This window comes from Ambystoma mexicanum, chromosome 2p (genome assembly GCF_040938575.1).
Source record: "Ambystoma mexicanum isolate Mex_15411 chromosome 2p, UKY_AmexF1_1, whole genome shotgun sequence".
Lineage (NCBI taxonomy): Eukaryota > Metazoa > Chordata > Amphibia > Caudata > Ambystomatidae > Ambystoma > Ambystoma mexicanum.
In genome coordinates, this window is record NC_090923.1 from 1,430,327,014 (window position 1) to 1,430,345,963 (window position 18,950).

Sequence of the window (18,950 nt, forward strand, 5' to 3'; positions counted from 1 at the left end):
CTCTAACTCATAAGGCAGAACGCGTATGTTCTTCATGTAGATTGGGTGTGTGAGTGTCCCGAATGTGCGGATTGCGCTTGTGCTTCCTGTCTAACGTAGCTATGTCGTCGTGATGTCTCTAACGACTTGAGGCATGGCTCCTCGGTGCTTTTGGTTGATTCTGTCCATGGAATTGTCTCCAGCTCTGTCTTGTCTCTCCTTGTCCACTCTAGGTAGGGTTCGTATTACTGCAGGGTTGTATGGTCAGCTGGCAGGGTACCTTTCGGAGTAGTTGTTCATGGTGGGAGCAGTAGGCAGTGGTGTGAGCTCATAGGATCGGCGGCCATGTTGTCGTTGGTGCTTCTCCAGGTTGGGGGGGGGGGTTTACAGGGCAGAAGGCAGTTTTGGATTTTCCCTCTTCACAGCGTCACTGATCTTTGCTGGATGACAGGAGGAGCCACATATCACCCCACTTAAAGAGTATACCCACAGGCTCCCAAGTCCAAAACTGAGACCCAGGAGCAAGCACTCCCACATATAGCTAAAAGAAGGCTTAAACCTGAGAATGAGAACCAGTGAAAAGACCATGAGATGCACATAAAAAAAGAGTGTAAGAACCTCTTAATCCCAAGCATACGTTTATTGGTATTTGTGTTATCTGGACAGGAGAGTCTTGGGCCTGGACTAACTGAGGAATGGAAGAACGTTTTGTTAGACACCTTAATCTCCTCAAGAGACACTTTTTCTTCAGTTTTCCTGAAGCACTCGCCCACATCCTGGCCAATACCCTTCCCGACATCTTTAGTTTACCAGTGCAGACCCTACCAGTTTGTTATTTGGGCCTAAATTTCACACAGTGCTTGATAAACCTTTTTTAAGCGCACCTTATTGTCTGGTGTTTATGTATCAATCAATATCCACCATGAACTCGGATTATAATAATTTTTGTCTCAGGAGGATAGCTCAGGGGCAATGCGCTCGCCTCGGAAGCCAGATGGCGCGGAGCATCACAGGTTCAATCCCTGGGTCTGCGCTTAGAAACTTTTAGGTATTAATTGCGTTATAAATAACCAATTATAATTATAATTACTTGTTAAGAAGCAAGATGTTGTTTTGAGTGAAGGTCAGGGGATGAGAGAAGGCCCTCTTTTCAGGTACTTTGCTGATAAAAGGAGAGAGAGCAATGGGGCAGGGGTTGGCTGGGAAGGTGGGGTCGTCGGAAGGTTTTTGTTAAGTGGCAAGGGGCAGGCCTTTTTTTGTACGAAGGAGAAGGCACTGGGGAAGGGAGCTTTTGCACAAGGCAGTCAATGAGGGGGCCAGTGTGTCAAGTTGTTTTAAGACAACTATGGTGGTGCAGTTATCAGTCGGAGAGGCAGTCTAACAGGAGGGCAATGAAGTGGAGGGCCCAGTTACAATGAATAAGCAGGTTTAGGGATGTTTTAGACAGGGATACGTTTGGGGCCTGAATGAGTTCCAGCATTTGAGTGCAGAGGTCTTTCTGCCAAGGATTGAGAGCCAAAGGCAATGAGCCACACGCCTCATGGGCACTCATATTCCCGTAAATTCTGAACACTTAATATGTTGGCTATCTGTTCAGTGTGTCTCTGAAGGAATAAGCTTTTCTTTTCTCTGATGGTGGTAAGAACCCCTCATGTGTGCAGACATGCCAGTTTGCCTCCCTTGGATTTATACATCGACCAGAAACATCAAGGATTATCTTTAGCCTCTTCAGGGTGGTAAAGTCAGAGTGAAACCAGTTTCTTTTTCTTTTTGACACAGGGACAGGAAATAGACTCTGCTGGAGAGGGCACCATGCAGATTGGCACGCAAAGCATAATAGGGTGCTTCTTAGGCTAGGCGGGACAAAGGTGGAGATGAAGGCAATCATGGGCCCCCTTTTCATTGGCCTAAGATATAGGAACACTTGCAGATGTAGTGCTGTGCGCTGTGACAAGGGCATGCGCGGTCCTTGGCAGGTCCTTGGTGCAGATATTCATGAATGGTAGACGACTGGAGAGGAGGGCATCAAGCGTGTGCCTACCAGTGTGGATGGAGGCAGATGTGGAGAGCCGGAGCATCAAAGGAATCGAGGAACAGAGAAGGGAACTTGTTAGTGGGGGCACCCAGCCACATATTGAAGCTGCCCATGACACATTTGAATCGGGTCTGTTGTTCACCATGATCAGGAATATTTCTCTTGGAGCAGGGAGTCAACAGAGGCAGTATACACAGGCTTTGGTTAGGCTAATTAAGTCAAGGTTGTGTTCCTCAAACAGGTCATGGAGGCTTGAGACATGATTGTCAGTAGACCTGGCATTAAGGGTGACAACCATGAGGTACTGCAGGACTTGAGTACTTTCCTGAGGGTTGGGGGGGCGATGTGTGTATTGAACAGGCAAAGGCACAGGGGGCCAGAGATTAAGGCACTGCAGATCAAGAGGCCCAGCAATCTGGTGACACCGTAGAGTTGAATAAGCCCTGGGCAATGTGGGAAAGCAATGAGGGAAAATACCAGCGAGGGTGACTGAGGCATCACAAGGGAAGAGGATAGGGAGCAGGTGCCCGAAGGTGAGAGGGTTCATGGTGCTGCCCTGTGCCAGTCCCATTCGGGTAAACATAAATGGCAATCCCTGTAAAACAAGAGATGCCCATAAACATGTCCCATCTAGCGCTACCCTGAATCATGGTAAGGTCACGGGCAGAGGAAGTGGAGAGCATGATGAAAGTCTGTCAGACAGTTGCATTGCATGTGAATATCAGGAAGTGTACATAGGTGTCCGCAACAGGCAGCCCTGGATTATATTGGAGCGTAGCCACTCTTTAGTTTTTTTTCATGGACAATTGAGTAGCCCTTGGCAAAAACTGGGGTGACAGAAGTGGGCAGGTGTATAGAGAGTGGGATTGCTTCCTTGCGAGTACCACAAAGGACAGCCACAAAGGACGGAAACGCGGGCCCTGACAATTTGGTGCAAAAACAAGCCAGCACAAGAGTCAGCATGAGGATGGCTGGGCAGAGTATTATTATTATTTATTTCTTCATATGCGCCACATGCCCGTAGGCCTCAGGGCGCCCACACAAGCAAGACTAACAAACAGACAATTAATGAGGGAGCAGAGAGGGAGCCAGATAACATGCATTTTATCCTAACTATTTGGTGCACCACGCCGCTGCATAGCCATCACAAGGCTTACAACAGTCTAAATGAGTGCATGAGGCAGTGAGTAGACCCGAGTACAGCTATACAGCAGCACATTCTAGAGGTTTCTCGAGCAATCAGCGAGGGGAGAGAAGCTTAGATGCACCTGGCAGGGTATGCAGTAAAGTGCCAGGCAGCACAGAGTCCAAAGGGGCCGCCATATTGACAAGGACCCAGAAGAAGGATGGGCAGGAGAAGGTACAGCGGGAAGAAATTACAGCCGGCAGGTGTACAAGAAAGGAACTGCAACAGTGTATGCTGACCTCCACAAAAAAGAAAACCGAGTAGTGGGCCAGTGAAATTATGGGGTAAATAGTAGAGAGCTTTTGTCAGGGAAGAGCCCGAAGGAGGGAGGGGCTTGGGAAACGGATGGTAGACGGAGAGCCCGATGGGGAAAGAGTCAGGTACAGAAGAGCGGGGCTGGATTGTCAAGGAAGAGACGGACTGCGCAGGAGAGTAGCAGTAGAAGAGGATTGCCAGACAGCAGGAGTAGGAGGATTGGCACAAGGCACAGGGGTGAGCGGTGAAGAGACTAATACGTAGAGGGGGCTGGTACAGCAAATTGTAAGACCCTGAAAGCTTTGGAGTGATATAGAGGAAGCAGCCGAGGATGGGGTAGGAGGTGTGGCATCTGAAGGAAAGGCCCCAGAGGCTTCATGATATCATAACTGTGGGGACATCACATGATCGCGGGAGCGTGTTCTAGCAAGATCTCGCGAGAGGGGATCTCGCGAGCCCACGCTCCGCGGGAAACCGTTCCCGCTTCAGAGTTGGCGCTGGGCCAGCTGAAGCGGTCACAGAGGAGCGCTGCTCCTGATTACAGGATAAGAGGCAGGGAGTGACAGAACTCACACCACAGCTTCTAGGGCATAACACCACAGCCACAGGAGGCTTCATGGGGGCCCTAGAAGTCTACAGCGTGCCACCGGTGAGCACAACCTTTCCACAGTGAATCAACTGGGAAAGCACAGGACTTGATCGCAATGAACTGTAAGTAAGCGCCCAGAATCACCAGGCCACCTTAGAGCCTTTCTCCCTGTTGTCAGTCAATAAAGACTGTTAGAAACCCTACAGCGTCATGTCATCTATTTAGGCCACAACATAACTGGCGACGAGGATACCAGAAGTTCCACGGACCCACCATGCAAGGCGCCACACCACCCCCTGCGTTTCTCCCCTTGCCAGGGACACCGGCAATTCCTTGGATGCAATGGGAACCCCTTTTTTCCACCTTCTTGGAAGCAGTGGGCGGCACGCGATATGCCCCCATCAGGAAGAGGGCGATGCTGTTAAATGCGTTAGGGGTTGAAGGTCAGCGCATCTTTGCCGGCCTTAAAGAAATACCTGCGGCTGACGATGCCGTCGAAGACGACGATGTTTACAAAGAAGCGACTCGTCGCATCATGAAGAGATTCACTAATAAGGAGAACATTGTACTGCACAGGCTAAGATTCTACACTCGCAAACAGGAAGGGAGCGAACCCGTGGATGACTACATCACCAGGATGAGGGAACTCGCTTCTCTTTGCGCCTTTGGAGAAAATGCAGAACAGGTTATCTGCGACATGCTCGTTGTCCACACCAACTCTAGGAAAGTACAGGACAAACTCATCCAAGAAAAGGAGGTCACCCTCGATAAAGCCATCCAGATTGCCAGGGCAGAGGAAGAAACCTCCAGCAGGCGCAAGGAGGCGGGAAGTCACCTGCCTGTGCCCGAAATGGCGGCGCTACAATGGAGAGGTCGCAGAGACAAGCATTCCCGCGATGGCCCCAAAGACAAAAGTCCCAGGAAAAAGGAGGCACCGAAATGTTACAGATGCGCCAGCTCCAAGCACATGGCGAACGACCGCGACTGCCCCGCCAGGAATAAGGAGTGCTCCAAATGCGGACGCATTGGCCACGTGGCTCCAGCATGCATGTGGCGGGAGAAAACTGTTTCCCGTGTTGACGGTGACTGCACCTCAACTGACGATGATGAACTACAGGACAGACACATGGTTGTCATGGTCAATGCCCCCCATGCCAGAAGAGAAAAGCCCCACTGCACCATTAAAGTGGACGGAATGGAAACGCGTGTCATGGCTGATTCGGGATCCGACCTCACCATTCTGCCCATCAACACGTACAAGGAGATGATGGGACAAGAAAAAGTGGAGATTAGATCAACCAGGCAAAAACCGACCGTGTTTGGAGGGGCAACGGTCGACCTGTTGGGCTACATCAAGGCCCGGATCGATTTTAAAGGGAGGTCTACCACCACCAAAGTGTATTTTTCACCCAAAGGTCCAGCCGTGCTGGGGTGGGATGACCAACACAAACTCAGCATGAAACTAGATCCCAGCACTCCGGAACAGGTGCTCATGATCTCATCAGGAGCAGCGCAAAACTACAAGGAGATCTTTCCAAACCTGTTTTCCGAGAATCCGGGAAAAGTCAAAAACTTTGTCCACAAGATTCGGCTGAAACCCAACGCCACCCCAGTCAAGCACAAAGTAAGGGCAGTACCTGCCACCGCAAGACCAGCTTTGGACGCCCACCTGAGGAAGATGGTCGAAGAAGGAACCATTGAAACCGTAGAATCCTCAGAGTGGCTGAGTCCGGTAGTATTAGTAAAGAAAAAGTCCAGCAACGACCTCAGGATCTGCATCAACCTGAGAAGCCCGAACTTGGAGGTGATCACGGATAGCTTCCCACTCCCCAGCATCAATGAGATTGTCCTCATGATGAAGGAGGCGGCCATTTTCTCGAAGCTGGACATGCGTGATGCCTATCACCAGATTCCTCTACACAAGTCCTCCCACCCCCTGACGGCGTTCATCACTCCTTTTGGCACCTTCCAATACACCCGCATGCCTTTCGGGTTATCGTCCGCAGCATCCGCATTCCAGAGGATGATGAACTCCCTGCTTAAAGGCCTCACCAATGTCTCATTCTTCCAGGATGACATCCTGGTGTACGCCAAAGACAACGAGACCCATGACAAGGCACTCAAGTCAGTCCTGAGCAGACTTCAGGAGGAAGGCATTCACCTACGCCATGAAAAGTGTGTCTTCGGGGTGAACAAGGTAGAATATCTTGGGTACTGCATCTCGAGTGATGGGGTAAGCCCCAAGAAGAACCTCATGGAGGCCATTACAGAAGCACCGGCGCCGATGTCCAAAGAGGAACTACGCTCATTCTTGGGCCTAGCCGAGTACTATGCCAAATTCGTCCCCAGGTTCTCTGAGACCACGTCTCCCATGAGGGAGCTCCTGAAGAAGGGGGAAGCGTACTCTTGGGGCCCAGAACAGGATGAGGCTTTCGGCGAAATCAAGAAAAGGATTCTACAAGCGCTGTGTCTTAAACCATACAACCCTGAATGGGACACCAACATCACCACTGACGCCAGCGCATACGGCCTAGGGGCCACCTTGACCCAGAAGAAGGGCGACACTGAGAACATTGTGGCGTTTGCATCCAAGGCACTATCCTCATCCGAGAAGAATTACTCTACGGTAGAGAAAGAGATGTTGGCATGCGCCTGGGCCGTCGACTATTTCAGATCATACGTATGGGGGACAAGATTCAAGTTGATCACCGATCACAAACCCCTAATTCACATGTTGAGCCCGGGCGGCACCAAGACGGCCACCCCCAGACTGGCCAGGATCGCCGCATAGCTCCATGAGTACACATATGAGATACAACACATTGCGGGCTGGAAAAACGCACAAGCGGACTGCATGTCCAGGCTCCTGAACCAAAGCGCCCCCGGCACCACATTCCTGGAAGACGAATGTGTCGTTGCTTCCATCGGCGACTTGAGGAACGTCGAGTACATGGAAATGAGCGAGCGCCACTGGCAGGAAGAGTTCGAGCAGGGCTACGCCCTAAGGCACGTGAGCACCTGGGTTCGAAATGGATGGCCCAACGAGAGAGCGATCCCCGAAGGCCTTCGTCCCTACTGGAAGGTGAACGAGGAAATAACCGCCATGAACGGTCTCATTCTCAGAGGTGATCAAGTCATCCCACCCAGCGGAATCCGCAAAGTCATACTGTGCAGAGCACATTCGGGCCATTTAGGGTGCAACATGACCAGACGAAGGATACGCAATGCATACTGGTGGCCAGGCATGGACCAGGACGTACGGCAGATGGTCGATAGGCGCCATGAATGCTCAAACAGCGACAAGCGCCTAGCCGTGAAGTCCCCAAAGGGGTGTGGCGAAAACTGGGGCTGGATTTCATAGGGCCGCTGGACAACATGCCCCCAGAGCACAGGTGCGGGATAGTCATGGTCGACTATTTCTCCAAATGGGTGGAAGCTGACTTCACCCCAGACATCACCACAGGAACAGTCATTGAAACACTCACCGCCATATTCCAGCGGGAGGGCCTACCCGAAGAACTCGTCACGGACAACGGAGTCCAGCTAGTCTCCAGAGAAATGGAAACATTTCTCAAGCTCAACAACATCAAACAGCGAAAAGCAAGTCTATACCACCCACAGGCAAATGGCCTAGTCGAGCGGGCAAACCGCTTCATCAAGGGGGCGCTACAACTGGCTCACGCCTCGGGCCTGGACCCATACAAGACAGTCAAAGAAGCCGTAGCGGCCCACCGTCTCACCCCCAACGCCATCACAGGTGTTTCACCTTTCCATCTGCTGAGGGGGAGAAGGGCAGCATCCTCACTGGTACCACCATGGCTCCAGCAAGTGAGGGCCGACGAAGATGTTGACATGGATGACATAACGTGCCGCATGCAGCGCAACAAAGAAGCAATGAAAGCACAGGGGGATTTGCGCCGAGCCGCTCGACACACACAAGTCAACAAAGGGGATCTGGTGAAGATACGACTTCCCCACAAGGACACCTCCACTGGTTCCAGATACAGCAGTCCCATAGAAGTCATGGAGAGTGGGGCAAACCACATCTGCACCAGCGATGGCAGGAGATGGAATCTAGAAAGGGTAGCCATGTGCCGCAGGAAAGAAGACACGGTACACTCGCAAGGAGACACTGGAGGAGATCAAGTCTGCCAAGAGTCATACGAGAACCATCACCTCCCGAGTAGAGATACCATAGAGCCGCACCATCACAACGACTTCGCAAGCCCCATTCCCCCAACAACACCCAGGGAATCACAGCAAAGAGCTGGACAAAGAGAACCTGAATCACCAGCACCCTCCCAAAGACACTTCATCGATCCAGCTCCATACCCCGATCCTGGCAGGCCCCAGAGAGAGAGAAGGAAACCCAGGAAATATGCGGACTTCATCATGGAGTGACCACCCATCCTTTTTCCCAGCAAAGGAGGTGTGTGGGGACATCACATGATTGCGGGAGCGTGTTCTCGCGAGATCTCGCGAGACGGGATCTCGCGAGCCCACGCTCCGCGGGAAAACGTTCCCGCTTTAGAGTTGGCGCTCGGCCAGCTGAAGCGGTCACAGAGGAGCGCTGCTCCTGATTACAGGATAAGAGGCCGTGAGTGACAGAACTCACACCACAGCTTCTAGGGCGTAACACCACAGCCACAGGAGGCTTCATGGGGGCCCTAGAAGTCTACAGCGTGCCACCGGTGAGCACAACCTTTCCATAGTGAATCAACTGGGAAAGCACAGGACTTGATCGCAATGAACTGTAAGTAAGCGCCCAGAATCACCAGGCCACCTTAGAGCCTTTCTCCCTGTTGTCAGTCAATAAAGACTGTTAGAAACCCTACAGCGTCATGTCATCTATTTAGGCCACAACAATAACGTCAGGACGCAACGTGAGTTCATACAAGAACCGACTGCCGCGAAAACGCGACAGTCGGCAGTTACTCAAGCACCTAGGAGTCTGTATTGTTCCTGCTCCCTGACAGACCCTACAGGGCCCCAGTTAGCAGTGAGGCCCAGCCTCACAACATCACAGAAGGAACACAGAGCAACAGACGCAGGACAAGTAGAAGAGGTGGTACAAAGAAGTTAAAGAGCATGAGCAAGTTGGCACACAAGGCTTAGAAGGGGGTTGAAGAAAGTTATTCAGGCAGGCAAAAGAGAGACAGGAATCCCCCATGAGCAAAGAGGCAGAGACCAGTGTCAGGGTGAGGGTGAGCTCGGTGAAGAGGCAATGAGATGATTCCCTCAGCAAAGCCTCCCAGCGCCGGGCTGTCCAGGCAAGACTGCCCCAGGTGATGTTATTTTAGGAACAGCGAGGCCTGCCCACAGAAACCTTGACTGTTAATTACTGGCTGGAGGGCTCGCAGCAGGTCAACAGAGACACTCTGCAGCTCCAGCCTCTGCTGACTGCTTGGGCCTCCATCTTAGGTCGCTGCACAGAGCATGGTGCACAAACGGACGCATGGTAAAGATGGCCGTCACAGGCCACAGCACTGCCTCAACACTTTATGGCACAAATATTCAGCCTGTAGATGTTGCAAGTGAATAAAGGGCATAGCCCCTTTAAGGAGAGGAGGGCACAGAACAGTGGGAGGGAGTGGAAAGAGGGAGAAAGTGTAGGAGCAAGGGAGGAGAGAAGGCACTTGGAAGGAGAGTCAATAAAGATGAGGTGAAACACATATTGGCGCCAACAGTATCATTGAGAGTGCAAGATGCGGCCTTGAGGGAAGGCCAACAACTGGCGACAAGAATCGTGCCCAAGTTGTGTAGAAGAGGAGACCAATGAGCCCAGCAGTGCTACGATGGGACCCGAATGCCCGGCAGCCCCATTTTAGGGACAGGGGTGCCCGGCAGCGTGAAATGGCGGGACGAGCGGGCCCGGCAGTAATATGAAAGTCCTGGAAGTAAGAGCCCAGCGATACTGCGGAAGGCAGAGCGCCGCGGAAGAGGAGCGCCACGCTGAGAAGAAGAAGACGGGGGCGAGCCCAGCAGCACCGTGTATGTGATGCGGTGTGAAAAGGTGCCAAGGAGGAGGGCAGGAGCAGCTGACAGGCCCAGCCCAGCAGTGAAAGGCTATGTGCCCTGCCGGAGAAGCACCGGTGTGCCCAGCAGAAGAGAAGACTGGGAAACCCACGAAAAGGGTGCCTGCGAACCGGGCAGCAGTGAAGGAGCAAACGAAGAAGAGGGGAGCCCACGAGCACACGGGAAGACCCGGTGAGCGGGAGGACTCCACCAAGGAGGAGAAGTGCCCAACAGCTCCTGGCGACCCACGGAAGGATCCAATGAGCTGAAGGAAGACGTTGTGGCAAGTGACGGAGGCCGCCCCAACGACGGCAGCAGTGAGCAGCATGGCCGGGAGCCAATAAGAACCTCTCCCCCACTGCCACAGACCCGAAGCAACCAACACTGCAGGGTGCAGCAAAACGGCGCCATCCCATAGCCGCCGCACCCGCATCTCAAACAAAAAAAACATATATGTACAAACATTCACGCTATACCAGCGCCCACATTGAGCAGGCCCTCACTACCACATACGGAAGACTGCTTACCTGACCACACAGGACCGCAGGCCAGCCCCAACAAAAGCGTGCCAAAGCCTGCATGCTCACAGGAAAGCACGGGCAACAGGAAAACAACGACAGACACCTGCCACCGGCAAGTACCAATACGAAAGCCCCACCACAGAGACTAAGAGTGGCAGGGCGCCACCCACAGGGCCACACAGAACAAGGGACCAAAATACAGCAACCTGCCGCTGAGGAGCATGCAAAAAGGCACTGTGAGTCCGTACCCAGAATTCAAACGCCGCCAGTAACCCCACCAGAGACAGGTACACAACCAGGCCCACGCCACCCACCCTCCTCTACCCACAAAACAAAAGATACTCACACCACACCATTGCAGAAAGAGCCTCAACGACCCCAAGGGAAACGCCGACATAAACACCTGCCAGTCAGCAACAAGGGCAGCACGACGGGTGCAAAACACATGCACACTGGCAGCCAACAATACAGGTGCAGCACAACAAGCGCAGACACAAAGGTCCCTCCACCAGTGCCATACCAGCATATGACGGACCACTACAGAGGAACACGCAATAGCGCACAGTGGCCAAAATTCGTGACTTCGACACAGCCGGCAGCCCCAACAGTGCCAGGTCCATGCCACATTCCGGAAGAAAGGCAAAGCCGGACGAAACGCCACCACAGTGCACCTTCAACATAGCTTCTACGACCACAGGAGAGAAGTGGCCATAAGCACCAGCCACCATGGTTGACTAGGTACCAGCAGCTGACGCAGGAGCACAAGCCCTAGCAAACTTGCGTCCCACATCCCACGCCGTCCTCATGAGACATCCTGACCCATTCACACTCAACCCACGTCATGATCAAGGACAAAGGTGGGAGGAGTGGGTTGAGGAATTTGAAGACTTTGTAGGTGCGATAGGGAACCAGGACCCCTCAAACAAAAACAACATATTCATGAATCTAGCAGGAAAAGAAACAAAAAGCATAATAAAGATGATTCCAGCACAAAAAAGGACCACGTACCAACAACTTCTCACGGCAGTCAATGTCAGGCTGATAGTAACTTCCAACAAGGACTATGAACGCTATGCATTCAATCAACACGTGCAGCTTCCACATGAGTCCATTGACGAGTTCGTCATCCGTCTCCAACAGAAAATTAGAAGCTGCGACTTCAACAACTTTAATGAGGAGGAGGCCACATGACTCAGGATCATAGAAGGGTGTACCTTGTCAACACTCAGGAAACTTCTTCTCAAAAGGCCCCTCTCCCTAGCAATGATACTCAACCTGGCAAGAACACATGAGCGAGTGGACGCACAGTCAGCCACAATAGAGAACAAAAACCAAAGTGACTACATTGCGGCCCTCACAGTAGGACAGCCGGGATACACTGGGCCTACCAGACCAAGGAGAAGGGGAGGAATCAGAAACCCACGACACTAAACCCGGAACGAGAAGCAATGCCACAGGTGCGGATTGGGGGTCCCACACAGACGACCATGCCCGGCCGTCGGAAGGAGATGCTGGCGATGTGGCCAAGAAAGCCACCTTCAGGTGATGAGCACAGTGAGACCGCCCACAATCCCCGCATGCCAACCTATGCCACCACCAAGCCTGGCTAGAGATCCACACCTACCAAGAGGGCCCGACGACCGGTCAATACACAGGAGCATACAGGCACCGCCACTGCAAGAGAGATACCTGGTACCACAAGGGGCACAGACTGCCGTCATGAGAGCCATCCCGCCCCGGCATGAGCACCCACCACACCCAGAGTTAAACCACTGAGGCCCTACGAGATGCCGAAAACAGGGGGGACGCAGAAGCCACAATCAACGTCAACAACGAGCAACGTCATCAAACCAGAGAGGAAGCATACCCCCAGGGCAGGTCCCAAGCACACGTAGTCCAATGGGGAATAGCACAGCCGGTACAACCAAAAGGACAACCACGCTGTGACCCAATCCAGGGACACCACAGAGTACCCACCGCCATCCACATGATACTGAGTCCCGCCATAGGACACAGCAGCCTAAGCCATCGGACGGCACTACCACGCGCCCTCTTCAACATCCACTACAGGTCACTTAGAGTTACCCAGGTGAAAGACTATACACATGAACAAGAGATGGAAGAGACAAGGAAAACCAAAGAAAGGACGGACCGCACAGACCCCATCCTAGCCACAACGGACAAAGAACCAGTGACAACCATGCCAAAGGACCACAGTGAAATAACTCCACAGGCCTCCCTCTTCCATGAGTCATACCTAGAGGAATATGAACCAACGAAAGAGGAAGTGATCGTGATGGGAGAAACAGAGAGCGAAGGGACATATGAAACACCACAATGAGAAAAGGCGGGGAGACCCGCGAGCAACCGAGCAGGCCGTATCGAACCACAAAGAGACCCCAACGGCTTATTGAGCAAATGTAGCCCGGGAAGTCCCATGTTAAGTGGGGGGGGGTGTTGCGAGTGAATAAAGGGCAGAGCACCTTTAAGGAGAGGAGGGCACAGAACAGTGGGAGGGAGTGGAAAGAGGGAGGAAGGGGAGGAGCTAGGGGGGAGAGAAGGCAGTTAGAAGGAGAATCAATAAAGAGAAGGTGAAACACACATTGGCTCCAGCAGTATCATTGAGAGTGCAAAATGCGGCCTTGAGGGAAGGCCAACAGTAGATGGGGCACAGTGAGCAACCAGATGGGAAAGTCTATACCACTTGCCCCCCACTGTGAACAAAAACACCATGCCCTCATTGGTCACCTGACTTCCTTCCCCAGGCTCTTCCAGCCCATTAATCCATTTGCATCTACTGTCTCACCATACAACCTTTAGGACACCTTTCTTTTCCTTCCTCGCCGACCTCAGTCCTCTCTGAGGCCTGTTTGCCATATTAGTACATGAGTACCACTCTCTGGGATAATTATGTCATCTGTTATTTGCAGCGCTCTGAAACCCATGGGTGTGTAGCGCTTTATAAGAAATAGATATTATTATTAACCCTTCCTGCTGGTGTCAAGGCTACACTGTTATGGGAGACCTTTTTTCCACTCTGTGCGTTTCCTGTTCAGAACCAGAAGGTAACAACTTAAACTGCAGTAATCGTTCACTTAACAACACTTCTGACACCCAGGAACTCCTCTCAAGCTTGTTTCTGTCAGCCCCAGCCACCCAGAAAAGTTGTGCCACTCAAACAATGCTCCACTTATTTTGAGTTGTTCAGGCTTTGCTTGATTGCATTATCCCAGTCCCCCTTCCAGCTGTCCTCCTGATCCCTTGCCTAGGGTGGGTAGTGTAACAGTGGTTCTTGGCCTGTGATGTATCCGTGAGTTTTTTGGCATTCATGATAAGACTCTATGGCCTGTTCAGTTTAACTGTTGGACAGTGGATTTTTACTGAGTCTCAGTGAGATGATGTGTCAAAGTACCTAATACTCTAAACATGTACAAGATGAGGAAAGGCTCATTTGAATGAATAGAGAACAGTGTACCCTCAAGGACTATGGAAGACAAAGGAGAGAATAATCAGGACAGACCATAAATACGAAGACAGATATATGAATATGGGCTTTCTTAATGTCAAACATGCTCCCTCTGAGAAGGTACAGAGAAGTTTGGAAAAACAAACTACCTGAGGTTTGGTATTGGTTCGCTACTCGAGCTGTATTACGATTTTTTGATAAAGTGAGGAATACATTGTGCGTTGGTAAATGTAGCTACTCTAAAACTGCAAAACCTAATATGTCTATCCAGGTCCAGGATCCAACTTAAAAGCAAGTCTACATTAAATCCTGAAAATCCTCACCTGCTTGGGTAGGACATAGAGTTGTCTCTGAAGTTGGTACCATCTATTATTGGCTCTGAGATGTGTGGTTTATAGAATAATGTACAACACAGTCCTCACTGCATTCAGCTCCCCTCCCAATTCAGTATCCAAGATGTGTGCGGGGATGTACGAAAATCACAAATTCAACATGCACGTATCGAAATAATCACGCACATCACCCCACGCCCGCTATCCCCCCAACCTCCATCTCCTACCATCCATACTTACCTCTGTGGCTGACTTACCTGCTGCTCCTCTGCACGGCTCCATCCATGCGACGCGAGTTCCGCCTCCCCATTCAGAGGTGGAACTTCGGCAGCAGGATGCTTTTTTCTTTTTTTTTAAACTTTATTCGTCCGCCACATTCGTTTTTAGGGAAGCAGGGCACAACCCCATCACGCATTATTGTCCAGTAAGGAAAGCGCGCGGGGGACACTCCCGCAACCCCTGTGTTGTGTGGCCCCGCGGTGTCAGGGGAGCCACTCATACAAGCACACACACTCGGTCATACACAGAGATGCAGGACGCGATGTTGCCGGTTGCATCACCCGGCGGCAACTGCCGCACGGACTTCCTTTATTCCTTTACGCATGCGCGGGCCCAAACGAGGCTCGCCCATGCCCAGTGCACACTCGGGACGTCACATCCCTTTTTATCTTTAATAACAAACAACAACATGATGTTAACTTAATAAAACATTAACTGGAGGGATCTGACCGCAGGTCTTTTCTCGCCATTCTCTGACGGTCACCGGTATCCTGAGCTCAGTCCCCTGAGTCCAAAACATAGTCCTTGAGACGGGCAGGCGGTCTCCTGGACTCTCTTGAGGGATACCTAGACGTGACTGGTGGGGCCTCCGTGCTCGCTTCTGCCGCTGGGGCTCCAATGTTCATGGGTGCCTCACCCAGCTCTTCAGGGCCCCCTTCCTGGGCGGGCATGGCTTCTGGACCAGACGTTCCTGTTGATGTGTCCACCTTCTTGAAAAAGGACACATTGCGCGTGACCATACCACGCTCACAGGCGGCCGTCACCATGGTCCCCTTTACATAGGTGACCTTCCAAGGGTGTGGTTCAAACGGTAGAGCTAGCTTTCCTTCGGGGTGACGGTTCTTGACTAGCACTGAATCTCCGACGCGGATCTCCTTGCCCTGCAGGCCTCGTCTGTCGCTTTCCTTCTGGTTGTGCATGGCCCGCTCTTGTCGTACTTTTTCATTGTCTATGATGCCCGGACTCCTTCCCTCAATTTCAGGTATCATTCCTCTGGGGCAGCGCCCAAACAGTGCCTCCGCAGGGGCGACACCCGTGGACTGATGGGGCATGGTCCGATATTCCCGCAAGAACTCCACTAGCTTCTTCTTCAAGTCATCACCTCCGTTGGCCGAGATCCACAGCACTTTATTTAGTGTGCGCATCATTCTTTCCGCTTCTCCGTTAGCGCGAGGCCACAGTGGCGAGACCCTTATCTCGGAGATATTGCGCAAATTGGTTGCCGGTAAACGGCGGCCCGTTGTCAGAGCAGAGTATCTCCGGAAAACCGTGTGTTGCAAACATTCTGTCGTATGCCCTCGTGGTGGATTCTGTTGCCGTCGATTCTACCACCTCCACCTCTGGGTATCTTGACCATTGGTCAACGACCACCAGGAAATACATGCCCCGACCCGTCGAACCAAAGTCTACATGGATTGTCCCCCAAGGCTTCTCACTCCGCTCCATCAAGCTTATAGGGGAAGCCCTTTCCCCTGGGGTCGCCGCCTGGCAAGCCAAACACCTTTTCACGAAGCCCTCGATCTTTTCTTCCAGATCCGGAAACCACACCTTTGGTCGTAGTCTCGCTTTCGTTTTGACCACCCCTTGGTGTCCGATGTGTGCCAGTTCGAGCACCCGCCTCCTTAGTGTCTGCGGGATTACAATCTGCCTCCCTCTCAGATCTCAGACCATCATCTGAGATCGAGAGCTCCTCCTTTACCCGCCAGAGTGCCTGAAGATCTCTCTGGGCTGGCGCCGGGAGTTGTTGCGCAGCATCTCCCTCCAGTCTCCACTTCTAATGGCCTCCTTAGTGACGTCAAAAACTTCATCCTTGGATGACTCTGAGGCAATGGTTAATCTAGACAATGCTACGGGGAGCGCCCCATCCACCACATGACAGAGCAGTCCCTGGCAGTCTGACACATCTCCGTCTTTGTTGGTACCTCCAGCGTTGGGGTGACGTGATAGGCCGGATTGTTGGTGCCTGGCCTATATATTAGTCGCACCCCATACTCCATCAGTGCCAGCATCCACCTCTCTATTCTTGGTGGCGGCAACTGCCGCACGGACTTCCTTTATTCCTTTACGCCCAAACGAGGCTCGCGCATGCCCAGTGCACACTCGGGACGTCACACCCTGCTCCCCTTACACGACATCTCTGTTTTCTTTTTTTTCCGGTGTCGATTTCGGCATTTTCTCTCACTCGATTGTTTTTTTCTCAAGCATTTCGGTGGATACTGTGTGCAGCCTATGTTGTCACTGCCTCACAGGCAGAAGAGATGCACCTGCTGGAATAATGGGTCTGAAGTGGTAAGCAGCCTTCCCCTCTTTCATACTCCATCACAATTCAAAATTGAAATACATTTAAAGAATAAACCCACTGAGCAAAAATGCCATGGTCTGATCAACAAAGCAAACAATCATGTACATGTCAACGAAGATAGGGGCCTGCTTCCAGAGATAATCTGCTATGTAGGAACAGGACCCTCATATCACCCCAAGGTAGATACATGCTGTGGTGAAATCCCCTGCCTAACCTTGGGAGCCAACAGTGGGTTGGTCAAGGGGGTGAGGGGCCACCCAAGCTAATGAATGCAGGACCCAGAGGAGGTATACTTGATTCACAAGGCCATGCCAACTGAGTCCTCACACTAAGGGAAGGCGGCAGTCACAGGAGTAAACAGACAGCCACACACACAAAACCCAAATAATCACCAAATAAGTGGGCTAAACCCCTGAGGATACTTCTATTCATAGTATTGAAAATCCTGGAGACCACCTCCCTAGCCAGACCCAAACACCCAGCAGAGGTACTGATGCCTTTTCCTTTAAGGAAACCAAAGTACAACCTTCTGAATTCGGCGCTGAGTGGGGAACACAGTTATTCCTTTGGCAGTAATGCCAAAGGAGATATTTCAGAGCATCCATCAGACTGGTGTAACATGTGGGAGTCTTGCTGATCCAAAATTGCACTTGAGTGAAATGAAACTTAAATACAATGTTCATGTGAGAAACATGATAAACACTAATGTTCTACTCCCAGTAGTGTTGTGGAAGTTGCAAAGTTAGAATTTCCCCACAATGACAGAGTTTAAAGTAGGACATGTCGTAGGGCTCCAAAGGGGAGGACAGGAAGCCTCACACACTTGCAGGGTATTTCTGGAATGCAAGATGATGGTAGTCTTTTATGTAAGCTGAGGACGACCCCCTTTCACTTAGTCACATAGTCCAGTCGCAGAACAGCCCAGCCCACACAAGTGCAATCCATGTCCCTCAGCATCTATAATGGGGAGGAGCCACAAGACTATAAAAGCCCATTGGCTCAGCCAGAGTGTGGGTGTTCAAGATGGAGGACGGCATTCTGAGGAGATTCATGAGCTAGAATTCTATTGAGAAGAGCTATGAGGAGATAATTGGAGGTTGGAGTAAGAAGTCACACTGGAGGAGAATTGTTACCATCTTGTGAAAGATTTATTGAGGAGGTTGGAGGAAGAGTATTGGGGAGCTTTGAAGAAGACCTGCTACCATCTGGAGAGAGCGTAATTGAGGAGGTCTTGCGGGGAGAGTTACCTGTAGAAGAAGTACCAACGAGGTTGGAGGAAGAGAGGGCCACTATCATTTGGGAAGTATGATGGAGAAAAGTTAGAGGGAAAGCTAGAGTTGCAAAACCCGAGGAGGTGGATGGAGAGCAGGCATACTTCTTAGCCAGAGAGACCATGGAGGTACCAGCAGACCAGCTCAGTCTAGGGCAGACCTCAGAGGCCAGAGAAGGTCAAATAAGGTGTAATCCTACTGAGGAGTAATCACGAGGGGCGTGTCCTGGATACCAGACTACTAAAACGGGGAGATGGTCCGGTGACAGCGGATGCCCCAGGCCTGTCTCTGAAACCATGGGAAAGCAGACTCATGGTGAGAAAGAGTCACCTTTATCCCAGACTTCCAGAAGAGATTTTCAGACTTTGCTAAGCCAAAGAAGTACCGGCCTTGGATGGCCTTTATCACGAACTTGATGGCAAAGGATCCAGAAACCACGAAAAGCCACAACAAGAAGACAAAGACAAGGGTGTTCTATTAGACATTGGAGTGAAAACCAGGATGAGCCCAAACCAGGAACATTGTAAGAGACATCTGCTTTTTGACTGGTGAATCACCTTTTTTGTTGCACATATACTACTGCTGCCTTGTGACCTACATCCTTGTGTCACCCTTTTTTGTGCTTAGCATTCACACTGTCCATGTCAATACTAATGCATCAGTGGCAAGCTGCCAAGTCAACCGTGTCAATGCAACTGCTGGATGAGTCTTAGTTCTAGA